This window comes from Schistocerca serialis, chromosome 1, assembly GCF_023864345.2.
Source record: "Schistocerca serialis cubense isolate TAMUIC-IGC-003099 chromosome 1, iqSchSeri2.2, whole genome shotgun sequence".
Lineage (NCBI taxonomy): Eukaryota > Metazoa > Arthropoda > Insecta > Orthoptera > Acrididae > Schistocerca > Schistocerca serialis.
Window position 1 is genome coordinate 1,255,323,108 of NC_064638.1, and position 12,884 is coordinate 1,255,335,991.

Sequence of the window (12,884 nt, forward strand, 5' to 3'; positions counted from 1 at the left end):
AAAGTTTAAGATCCACTAAAGATAAATGACATCCTCTAGCTGCACCCGGTGTCTATAAAAATCCGTGCAGTTGTGGAGAGGTCTATATAGGCACAACAAAAAGAAGCGTCAACACCCATCTGGGTGAACATAAAAGGAACTGCCGCCTCAGACATATTGATAAATCAGCTGTAACGGAACATGTGTTTCAGGAAGGTGATCACGAAATAAAGTTTAGTGAGACGACCGTTACAGCAAAGATGTCACATTGTTATGCGCGAATGTACAGAGAGGCCATTGAGATTGCCAAACACTGCAATAATTTTAATAGAAAAGATGAAGGCATTAAGCTGGATAAGATATGGATCTCAACATTGCAGCAGCAGCATGACAATCAATTAATTTCAATAGAGAAAGTTGGCTATATCAGAGATCATAGCACAGCCGACGTCACATGATTGACAGTGGCGCCCTCTGGATGGCTTATATATATGGCGCTCACTCATGCTCTCGTTGCAGTTCGCCGATTGTCCTTGGAGGATGCCTTCCGCAGTCAAAGGTGAAACATCAGGGGAGAGTCTTATGTATGGACCACAGCATCTCAGCCCGGAAGTGTTAAGTGATGATAAGTGAAGGTCGTTTCTATTAGATCCCAAACATGAATAACTATTGAAATGCAGAAAACCTGATCCATCACCATATTCATTATACTCTTTTGGAAAGACAAATGGTATTCATAATGTACACAGGAACTTGTTTTTCCTTGATATTATAAATTGAAAATTTTTACTAATTTGAAATTCTCTAAGTTCAGCTTGAAATACAAATCACTGAAGTGGCATCAACTAAAAAGACTTATACCAGACAAAAGATCTAACTGACAGGAGGCCTAGCCACATGCTCATTTACATTTCTAATTTCAGTTATGTTTTCTGGTTATCATAAAATAACTGGTCACAGAAGATGTGAAATTTCTACATTATTAATATACATAATGTGAGAGAGTTAAAGCTGAGGTCTTAGTAAAATCATTGCTAAGGAAATTGATTTACTTTTGTTCTGTGGCTGCACTTAGCCTCATTTTAAACAATAATTTCATAAAACATCTTCAGCTGAAAAACTAAGCCTCACTTCCAATACTTGTCATACCATAGTAAGTGAATAACAAACCATTTTAATGTTTTTAAACAAATATTGATCCCTCCCACAAAAAGGGCTATTTCAAAATGAGCATATGCACTGGAAGAGAGCTGCTCATTGATGGAATCAACTAGTACCATGATCTATGTAAAATATAAGGACATGAATGTGTGTATTAAGAAAAAATTCAGAGTATACATACTTATTACAACTTAAGTATCACACTATGATGGATGTACACGACTTACAGAGAATTTACATAATTCTGATAAACTACATAACTTCTACCAGATAAATGAATGTATTAAATGAAATAATTTTTACTGCACAGCTGCATTTTATTGAACAAAAAAAATATTCTTCATGATTGGCCAATTTTAACATCATTATCGTTTATAAGAAAACAACCATTCACATAAAAGTATGATCAAGTTGATGTAGTTTTTACAATGAGACAAGATGGCTGGACACTCACTGACTCACTCATGCATCATGTTCTGTAAATCCCATCATGAATGAGAGCCTTTGGGGGTGTGGAGTGAGTCAAACTATACAACAGGAACATGAAATCATTGTAGGGTGATTCTGTAAAGTATACTGATAACAAATTATGTCTAGTACTAACCCACACTGATAATTAAGAGAATTACTCCTAGATTATTTTATATGTGTTTATGTATACTAGCAGAAAAAGTACTTTGAGAAAAGCTGCTGCTTCTCCCATTATACCACTCATCTGTTGCTGTTATCTACAAAATAACAAAAAAGTTTTTTTCACAGATAGATAATTTTAAAGGATGCAGGTATGGATATTGCTAAGGTGGTGAAAATTACATTTGACAATACTATGAAAAGCATAGATCACTACTCACCATGTAGTGGAGATGTTGAGTTACAAACAGGCACCACATAAATACTGCTAAACAAGTAAGTATTTGGCCAAAAGGCTTCCTTCTGAATTAGACAACATACACACATTCACGCAAATGCAACTCATACACACATGACCAGTGTCTCTGGCTGCTGTGGCCATCTGGGTGGTGAGGGTAATGAGAATTCTGGGGTGGATGGATAGTAGGGTAGGGGTGGTGGGTGGTAAAATGCTACTTGTAGGAGCATACAGAGATGAGATGGGAAGAGGGTAAGGCAGGTAGGTGCATTCCGGAGCTTAGATGGAGGGCCGAGGGGGGAGGGATCGGGGGGGGGGGGGGGGGGGGGTCTGGAAAAGGAGAGAAGTAAAAAGACTGTAGATGCACTGGTGGAATAGAAAGCTGTGTAGTGCTGGAGTGGGAACAGAGAAGGGTATAGGTAGGTGAAGGACAGTGACTAATGAAAGTTGAGGCCAGGACGGCTACAGGAAACTAGGCTATATGGTAGGTAGCATACCCACCTGCACTATTCAGAAGAGCTGTTGTTGATAGGAAGGATCCAGATGGCACAGGCTGTGAAGCAGTCACTGAAACGACGAATTCTGTATTGGGTGCATGCTTAGTAACTGGGTGGTCCAGCTGCTTCTTGGCACAGTTTGTCGGTGGCCACTCATGCGGACAGACAGCTTGTTGGTTGTCATAGCCATGTAGAGTACAGCACAGTGGTTGCAGTTTAGCTATAGATCACATGACTGGGTTCACAGGTATCCCTGCCTTTGATGGGAAAGGTGATGCTCGTGTCTGGACTTGAGTAGGTGGTGGTGCGAGGATGTAGGGGACAGGTCTTGTGTCTACATCTGTTACAGGCATATGAGTCATTGAGTCATGAGAAAAGGGGTTGGGAGGCAGGGTTGAGTAGGAATGGATGAGGATATTGTATAGCTTCAGTGGGCAGCGGAATACAACTGTGGCAGGGATGGGAAAGAATAGTGAGTAGGACATTCCTCAGTTTAGGGGATGATGAGAGGTAGTTAAAGTCCTGGCAGAGAATGTAATTCAGTTGTTCCAGTCCTGGGTGGTACTGAGTCAAAAGAGTAAGGAGGTGGAATTAGGTACTAATGTAACCATATTTGAGCTGGAGGTCAACATCATGGAAGGTGGTTTGAGAAGGAACAGGTGAAGCAAATGGGGGAGAAGGTGTTGAGGTTCTGGAGGAATGTGGATAGAGTGTCCTCACCCTCAATCCCAATCAGGAACATGTCTCCAATGAATCTGAACTAGGCGAGGTGTTTGGGATTGTGGGTGGTCAGGAGGGATTCCACTAGATAGCCAATTACCTCCAGCCTCAAAGCACAGTAGAGGTCAGCAGCAGCAACTTATCGATTGTACACAGTTTGTTTACATCGTTTAGCAATAATTTCCAATTTCTTGATCTTTCGCCTTGAGTGAGTTTACTTTCTAATGTAGATTTCTGCCGCAGAAGTCGCTAGTGTTGCTTTATTTACTTGATTCAACGACCTTTGCAAATAGTAAATATTCCATAGACCTCCAGTCTCAGATTCTCAGAGTTTAATCTCGTGCCTAGCACAGTAGTTACTCAGCTGTTTGCTTAACGACTCATGACCATGATAGTAAGCATAGTTAGGCACTCAGTTCAGTGCCAGCTATCACCTGTGACACATCTCCAGGGCATCAAGTTACATATTATTTATTCACATCTACATCTACATCTACGTGCCACTGTCATTACCTCCCTTTCCTGTTCCAGTCGCGTATGGTTCGCGGGAAGAACGACTGTCTGAAAGCCTCCGTGCGCGCTCCTCGGGAGGTATAAGTAGGGGGAAGCAATATATTTGATACCTCATCCAGAAACGCACCCTCTCAAAACCTGGCGAGCAAGCTACACCACGATGCAGAACGCCTCTCTTGCAGAGTCTGCCACTTGAGTTTGTTAAACATCTCCGTAACGCTATCACGGTTACCAAATAACCCTGTGACAAAACGCACCGCTCTTCTTTGGATCTTCTCTATCTCCTCCGTCAACCTGATCTGGTACAGATCCCACACTGATGAGCAATACTCAAGTATAGGTCGAACGAGTGTTTTGTAAGCCACCTCCTTTGTTGATGGACTACATTTTCTAAGGACTCTCCCAATGAATCTCAACCTGGTACCCGCCTTACCAACAATTAATTTTATATGATCATTCCACTTCAAATCGTTCCGCACGCATACTCCCAGATATTTAACAGAAGTAATTGCTACCAGTGTTTGTTCCGCTATCATATAATCATACAATAAAGGATCCTTCTTTCTATGTATTCGCAATACATTACATTTGTCTATGTTAAGGGTCAGTTGCCACTCCCTGCACCAAGTGCCTAACCGCTGCAGATCTTCCTGCATTTCGCTACAATTTTCTAATGCTGCAACTTCTCTGTATACTACAGTATCATCCGCGAAAAGCCGCATGGAACTTCCGACACTATCTACTAGGTCATTTATATATATTGTGAAAAGCAATGGTCCCATAACACTCCCCTGTGGCACACCAGAGGCTACTTTAACGTCTGTAGACGTCTCTCCATTGATAACAACATGCTGTGTTCTGTTTGCTAAAAACTCTTCAATCCAGCCACACAGCTGGTCTGATATTCCGTAGGCTCTTACTTTGTTTATCAGGTGACAGTGCGGAACTGTATAGAATGCCTTCCGGAAGTCAGGAAAAATGGCATCTACCTGGGAGCCTGTATCTAATATTTTCTGGGTCTCATGAACAAATAAAGTGAGTTGGGTCTAACACGATCGCTGTTTCCGGAATCCATGTTGATTCCTACAGAGTAGATTCTGGGTTTCCAAAAACGACATGATACTCCAGCAAAAAACATGTTCTAAAATTCTAATATTCTACAATTCCTGTGTTTCCTTAACAGTATATCTATGTTTAATTGCTTGCATGATTTGGTATTTAAGAAGTTTAGTTTCATGTTTTTTTGTTAATGTGAGTGTAAATTCAGGCAGTCTGTAGCTCAGCTGTCATTTTTCTGAACAGCCAGTTACATAGTTCATTGAGGTATCAGTGCTACAGGTCAGGAGGGTAACAAGTTGCTTATCTAGTTTCTGCCAGCTTTTACTGCTGACTCTTCAGCTAGTCCTGCTAGGACGTGTGCAGATGCAGGAGGAGCTGGGAGCGGTTTACGAACAGTTGAATATGGTTTTGACCGCAATAATTGGCCTTCAGGCTAACTCCTCGCAGCATAGTGGTGGTAGAGATTCTGGAGCATCGCATGGGACACTGCAGGTATTGCTTGTTTCACCCTGGGCTCTATTGCTGAGGCACCTTCTAGTGTACCCAACACAGTGGGCCCACAGGATGAGTTGCGGGAGGTAAGGCATTCACGTCACTCCAGATGGAGACCTAATGTGGACACTGGTTACATGGCCTCGCCTATTCAACCTACCCTCAGCAGGGTTCGAGCAGGAACATGTGAGCAGGGGTTTGCTAGTTATTGGGAGCTCCAATGTTAGGCACATTATGGAGCTGCTGTGGAAGATAGCATTCAGCACTGAAATAAAGACAATGTGCACCTGGTATTTCTGCCAAGTTGCCTCATTTGAGGTGTGGAGTTGGCCTTGCCTGTAGCTGTCGAGCGTACAGGGTGAAGTCATCTGTGAGTTATGACTCATGTTGGCCACAATAATACCTGTCACATTGGTTCTGTGGCCATCCTCAATTCTTACAGGTGGCTGATAAGGTGGTGAAGACTGCTGGCCCCACTTGCAGAGTGTAAGCAGAGCTCACAAATTGCGGCATTGTACTCGGAGTTGTGATCGGGGCCCTTTGGTTTGGAGCTGAGTGGAGGGTCCCAATCAAAGGCTTCATTGTCTCTGTGATGGTGTTGGCTGCAGATTTCTGGACCTGCGTTATTGGGTAGGGATCTGTATGACTCCCCTTAATAGGTCAGGGGTGCACTACACAAAGGAAGCAGCTACTCGGGTAGCAGAGTAATTTTGGAGTGCAAATGGGTTTTTTTTTTAGGCTAGGCAGCAGGTTTGAGGCACTCTCATGAACACTCACCAATCAATACGTATATACAGAAATTAGACTGTCTTCAGGGTAAAGACACTTTGACTGCAAAAATTTATCAGTAAACTGTCACGGTATTTTGTAATGAAGTCCCCGAATTTACTGCCTTCCAGGAAAATTCTCAACCTCAGTTTATTCTTGGGACTGAGAGACAGCTAAAACTCGAAGTAAAATGCTCTGAGATATTTAGTAAGACTTGGATTGTTTATCAGGAAGACAGATTAGACACCTTGGGAGGTGGAATGTTCATTGCAGTTGACAAAAATATTGTCTCCACTTAGGTTGAAATTGAGTGTGGTGGTGAAGGATCTGGTAGCACATAACAGGTCTAGGTGAAAGCAAGATAATTGTCAGATGTTTTTACTGAATGCCTGACTTTGCTGTTATGGCTCTAGAGTCATTTGAAGAAAGTCTACGGTTATTTGGGCATAAATACCCAGATCATGCAATACTAATTGGTGGTGACTTTAATCTAGACTGGGACATGTTTGGTTTCATTGCACAGAATACAGACATACAGTCTTGTGAAATACTTTTAAACAAGTCTTCTGAAAACTGTCTTGAGCAGCTAGTTCGGCAGCCCACATGCAATGGAAGTATCCTGCACCTTGTAGCTACAAACAGGCTAGATCTTATCGATGGTGTCAGTATAGCGACGGGGATTAGTGATCATGATGTGGAAAGTTAATAAATCAGTCAAGAGGGCTAACAGAGTCCTTCTGCTAGAAAGAGCAGATAAGCAGTTTTAGCATCTCGCGTAGACAATGAACTGCAATCATTTAGTTCCAGAATGGTGGATATGGAGGAATTAGGGGCAAAGTTTAAACAGATTGTAAATCATTTTCTGGACAAGAATGTGCCTAGTAAGAGGATGGAAAAGATCCATTGTGGCTTAATAATGAAATGAGTAAAATGCTGAGGAAGCAACGACCGTTGCACTCCCGGTTCTAAAGAGGACACACAAATGACAACAGGCAAAGATTAGTAGAGATCTGTGAAAAGAGTCATGCACGTATCATAACTCATACCTTGGCTAAATATCTGATAGAGAATCCAGAAAAATTCTGGTCCTATGTAAAATTGCTAAGTGAATCTAAGGCTTCCCTCCAGTCACTCGTTGATGAGTCTAGTTTGGCACTGGAAGATAATGAAGGAAGTTCGCAGTTTTAAATTCCACATTTCAAAACTCATTCACACAGGAGAATCTTACAAACGTAATGTCTTTTGGCCATCACACAGAGTCCCATATGGATGACACAGTAATAAGCATCCCTGACATAGAGAAACAACTGAAAGAGTTGAAAACAAATAAGTTGCCAGTCTGGATGGAATCCCAGTTCACTTTTACAAGGAGTACTCTACATCACTGGCCCCTTACTTAGTTTGCATTTATCATGAGTCTCTCAAGCAGCATAAAGTGCCAAGCATCTGGAAAAAAGCTGAGGTGACTCCTGTGTATAAGAAGTATGAAAGAAAGGACCTGCAAAATTACAGACAAATATTCTTAATATCAGTTTGCTGTGTAATTCTAGAGGATATTCTGAGTTTGAATACAATAAATTTCCTAGAGACAAAAAAGCTCATGTCCACGAATCAGTATGACTATACAAATCATCGCTCATGCAAAATTCAGCTTGCTCTTTTCTCACACAATATTTTGCAAACTATGGATAAAGAACAACAGCGAGATTCCATACTTCTAAACTTCTGAAAAGCATTTGTACTCCAGACTGCTAGCACAGGTACATACACACGGAATAGGCTCCCAGATATGTGACTGGCTCAAAGACTTCTTAAGTTATAGAACCCAGTATTTTGTGGAGGAGGAAATTAGTGTTTAATTTTCTGTCGACAAAGAGGTCATTAGGGATGGAGAACAAGTTTAGATTAGGGAAGGACGGGGAAGGAAATTGGCCGTGCCCTTTCACAGTAACCATCCCAGCATTTGCCTGAAGCGATTTAAGGAAATCATGGAAAACCTAAATCAGGATGGCTGCACGTGGGTTTGAACCATCATCCTCCTGAATATGAGTCCAGTGTGATAACCACTCCACCACCTCACTCAGTCCAGTGTTTTGTCCTCAGTGGCGAATGTTCACTGGAGACAGGGATAACATCAGGAGTACCCAGGGAAATGTGATAGGATCATTGCTACTTTCTATGTACATAAATGATCTGGCAGAGAGGGTGAGCAGCAATTTTTGGTTGTTCACTGATGATGCTGTGGTGTACAGGAAGGCGTTGAAGATAGTGACTTTAGCTTGATACAAGATGACCTAGACAAAATTTCTAGTTGGTGTGATGAATGGCAGCTGGCTCTTAATGTAGAAAAATGTAAGTTAATGCAGATGAGTAGTAAAAATAAACCCATAATGTTCAGATATAGCATTAGTAGTGTCCTGTTTGACACAGTCACATTGTTTAAATATCTGGGCATAACATTGTGAAGTGATATGAAATGGAAAGAGCATGTGGGGATTCTGGTAGGGCAGGTGAATGGTTAACTTTGGTTTATTAGGAGAATTTTAGGAAAGTGTAGTTCCCCTGTAAAACAGACCACATATAGGAATCTAATGTGACCTATTCCAGAGTACTGGTCAAGTGTTTGGAATCTGCACCAGCTCAAATTGAAAAAACACATTGAAGTAATTTAGATGCAAACTGCTAGATTTGTTAGCAGTAGGTTAAATCAGCATGCAAGTGTTATGGATATGCTTCAGGACCTCAAGTGCGAATTCCTTGAGGGAAGAAGACATTCACTTCAAAAAATGCTACTGAGAAAGTTCAGAGAATCAGCATTTGAGTCTGACTATAGAACGATCCTACTGCTGCCAACGTACATTTCACTTAGGGACCATGAAGATAAGATCTGGGAAATTAGGGCTCACATAGAGGCATAAAGAAGGTTGTATACCTGGAAGAATCCTGGAGATACTAAAAGGTATCAGATAGATTATATAATGGTAAGACAGAGATTTAGGAACCAGGTTTTAAATTGTAAGACATTTCCAGGGGCAGATGTGAATTCTGACCACAATATATCGGTTATGAACTGCAGATTGAAACTGAAGAAACTGCAAAAAGGTGGAAATTTAAGGAGATGGGACCTGGATAAACTGAAAGAACCAGAGGTTGTACAGAGTTTCAGGGAGAGCATAAGGGAACAATTGACAGGAATAAGGGAAAGAAATACAGTAGAAGAAGAATGGGTAGCTCTGAGGGATGAAGTAGTGAAGGCAGCAGAGGATCAAGTAGGTAAAAAGACGAGGGCTAATAGAAATCCTTGGGTAACAGAAGAAATATTGAATTTAATTGATGAAAGGAGAAAATATAAAAATGCAGTAAACGAAGCAGGCAAAAAGGAATACAAACGTCTCAAAAATGAGATCGACAGGAAGTGCAAAATGGCTAAGCAGGGATGGCTAGAGGACAAATGTAAGGATGTAGAGGCTTGTCTCACTAGGGGTAAGATAGATACTGCCTACAGGAAAATTAAAGAGACCTTTGGAGAGAAGAGAACCACTCAGATGGCAACCCAGTTCTAAGCAAAGAAGGGAAAGCAGAAAGGTCGAAGGAGTATATAGAGGGTTTATACAAGGGCGATGTTTATACAAGGGCGATGTACTTAAGGACAATATTATGGAAATGGAAGAGGATGTAGATGAAGATGAAATGGGAGATAAGATACTGCGTGAAGAGTTTGACAGAGCACTGAAAGACCTGAGTCGAAACAAGGCCCCGGGAGTAGACAACATACCATTAGAACTACTGATGGCCTTGGGAGAGCCAGTCCTGACAAAACTCTACCTTCTGGTGAGCAAGATGTATGAGACAGGCGAAATACCCACAGACTTCAAGAAGAATATAATAATTCCAATCCCAAAGAAAGCAGGTGTTGACAGATGTGAAAATTACCGAACTATCAGTTTAATAAGTTACAGCTGCAAAATACTAACGCGAATTCTTTACAGACGAATGGAAAAACTGGTAGAAGCGGACCTCGAGGAAGATCAGTTTGGATTCCGTAGAAATGTTGGAACACGTGAGGCAATGCTAACCTTACGACTTATCTTAGAAGAAAGATTAAGAAAAGGCAAACCTACGTTTCTAGCATTTGTAGACTTAGAGAAAGCTTTTGACAACGTTAACTGGAATACTCTCTTTCAAATTCTGAAGGTGGCAGGGGTAAAATACAGGGAGCGAAAGGCTATTTACAATTTGTACAGAAACCAGATGGCAGTTATAAGAGTCGAGGGGCATGAAAGGGAAGCAGTGGTTGGGAAAGGAGTGAGACAGGGTTGTAGCCTCTCCCCGATGTTATTCAATCTGTATATTGAGCAAGCAGTAAAGGAAACAAAAGAAAAATTCAGAGTAGGTATTAAAATTCATGGAGAAGAAGTAAAAACTTTGAGGTTCGCCGATGACATTGTTATTCTGTCAGAGACAGCAAAGGACTTGGAAGAGCAGTTGAACGGAATGGACAGTGTCTTGAAAGGAGGATATAAGATGAACATCAACAAAAGTAAAACGAGGATAATGGAATGCAGTCAAATTAAATCGGGTGATGCTGAGGGGATTAGATTAGGAAATGAGACACTTAAAGTAGTAAAGGAGTTTTGCTATTTAGGGAGTAAAATAACTGATGATGGTCGAAGTAGAGAGGATATAAAATGTAGACTGGCAATGGCAAGGAAAGCATTTCTGAAGAAGAGAAATTTGTTAACATCGAGTATAGATTTAAGTGTCAGGAAGTCGTTTCTGAAAGTATTTGTATGGACTGTAGCCATGTATGGAAGTGAAACATGGACGATAACCAGTTTGGACAAGAAGAGAATAGAAGCTTTCGAAATGTGGTGCTACAGAAGAATGCTGAAGATAAGGTGGGTAGATCATGTAACTAATGAGGAGGTATTGAATAGGATTGGGGAGAAGAGAAGTTTGTGGCACAACTTGACTAGAAGAAGGGATCAGTTGGTAGGACATGTTTTGAGGCATCAAGGGATCACAAATTTAGCATTGGAGGGCAGCGTGGAGGGTAAAAATCGTAGAGGGAGACCAAGAGATAAATACACTAAGCAGATTCAGAAGGATGTAGGTTGCAGTAGGTACTGGGAGATGAAGAACCGTGCACAGGACAGAGTAGCATGGAGAGCTGCATCAAACCAGTCTCAGGACTGAAGACAACAACAACAACAACAACAACAACAATAGAGGCATACAGACAGTCATTTTTCCCTCACTCTATTAGTGAGTGGTACAGGAAAGGATGAAACTTGTGGTACAGAGTACCCCCCACCAATCCACTGTATGGTGGCTTGCAGAGTATGTACGTAGATGTAGAGGTAATTGTAGAATAGGGTGGAATAGGATGGTGCCATACAGATGCCCATGCCGTACTCCAGATCTGTTTGTAGGTGATGCCTTCAGAGGAGAAGTACAGTAATAGTCGGTGAGGTCATGGTGACCAGGAAGGAGGTTGTAGATTTTTAAAATGTCAGGAATTATGAAAGGTAGTGTTCAATAGCAGCAAGGGAGTGGGCATTAGGGATCTTAATGTAATGGGAGGTAGCATCAATAGTGATGAGCAGGGCTTGTGTGGTAAAGGAACAGAAACTGTGGAGAGTCAGTGGAAGAAACAGTTGGTATCTTTTATATATGGGAGTAGATTGTGGGGAGTAACCTCATGGTGCTGGTCTATGAGAGTAGAGATCCTCTCAATGGGGGCACAGTAAGTGGTCCCAACAGGGCATCCTGGGGGTTGAGTTTATGAACTTTAGGAAGCATGTAGAAGTTAGGAGTGGGTGAGGAAAGACATAGACTCTGGGGAGGGGTTCTGGGATGGCCCTTAGGATTTGAAGAGAGACTGGAGATCCTGCTGAATTTCTGAAATGGGGTCACTGTGGCATGGCTTGTAGGTAGACGTATCTGACAACTGGAGGAGCCCTTCAACCAGGTAATCCTTGTGGTTTGAAGGTTATATTCACTGAGGTTTGCGCAGGAGAAATGAGAAACATTTATCATTGATTGGGTATAACTAGTCTCTTAGACAATGACCAATTTATACAATTCTTTATTGTTACACTAAGACACAGTTTAACACAGGAATCATGAGAATCAGTTATTGGCATCAACAATAAATGGAGCATGTTCACAGAAATTATGACTGAGCACTTAAATATAGCCATGTCATTAAAAAAAGTGAGTATCCAGAAAAATCAGCCTTCAAAATCAAAACCTGTGCCATCAGATTTTAAAGCAAAAGATCTGAAAGAAAAAATGGAAAACATGTATACATTACACAGACTGTCTAATTCAGAGTTACATAAAGAACTCTACAAGCAGTACAAATATAAGTACCGCAAAGAAGCCAGGAGATTAGAATCAGAAAGAATCAGCCAACAGATATGAGGTTCAGATAACATTACAAAGACTTGCTGGTCAATTGTAAATAAAATCAGAAACAATGAAACAGATTGTAAATTCTTGGGTTTATTCATAGATGATCGACTTTCATGGAAGCAGCAAGCTGATTATGTCTGTAAAGAAATAACACCCAGTCTATATGCATTAAGAAGATTGTCACCATATCTTAATTCTGAAACCCTAAAGACCGTACTATTTCTTGTCCTGTGGAATAGTTCTGAGGGATGGGACATGTCAAACTAATATAAAAAGAGTTTTCATACTGCAGAAGCAGTCTTGAGAGTCATAGCAAAAGTAAAATCAGGAACTTCTTGCAAACCCCTACTAATTAGACACAATATTCTCGCAGTTTATGCCATGTATATACTAAAAACTATAACGCTAGT

General features: G+C 41.1%; 1 protein-coding gene across 1 annotated transcript in view; it reads right to left on the reverse strand.

The window, feature by feature from the left end:
- Nucleotides 1-12,884, reverse strand: part of LOC126456758 (Down syndrome cell adhesion molecule-like protein Dscam2) — a 357,859-nt gene that overhangs the window by 53,950 nt on the left and 291,025 nt on the right. The window lies entirely within an intron of this gene.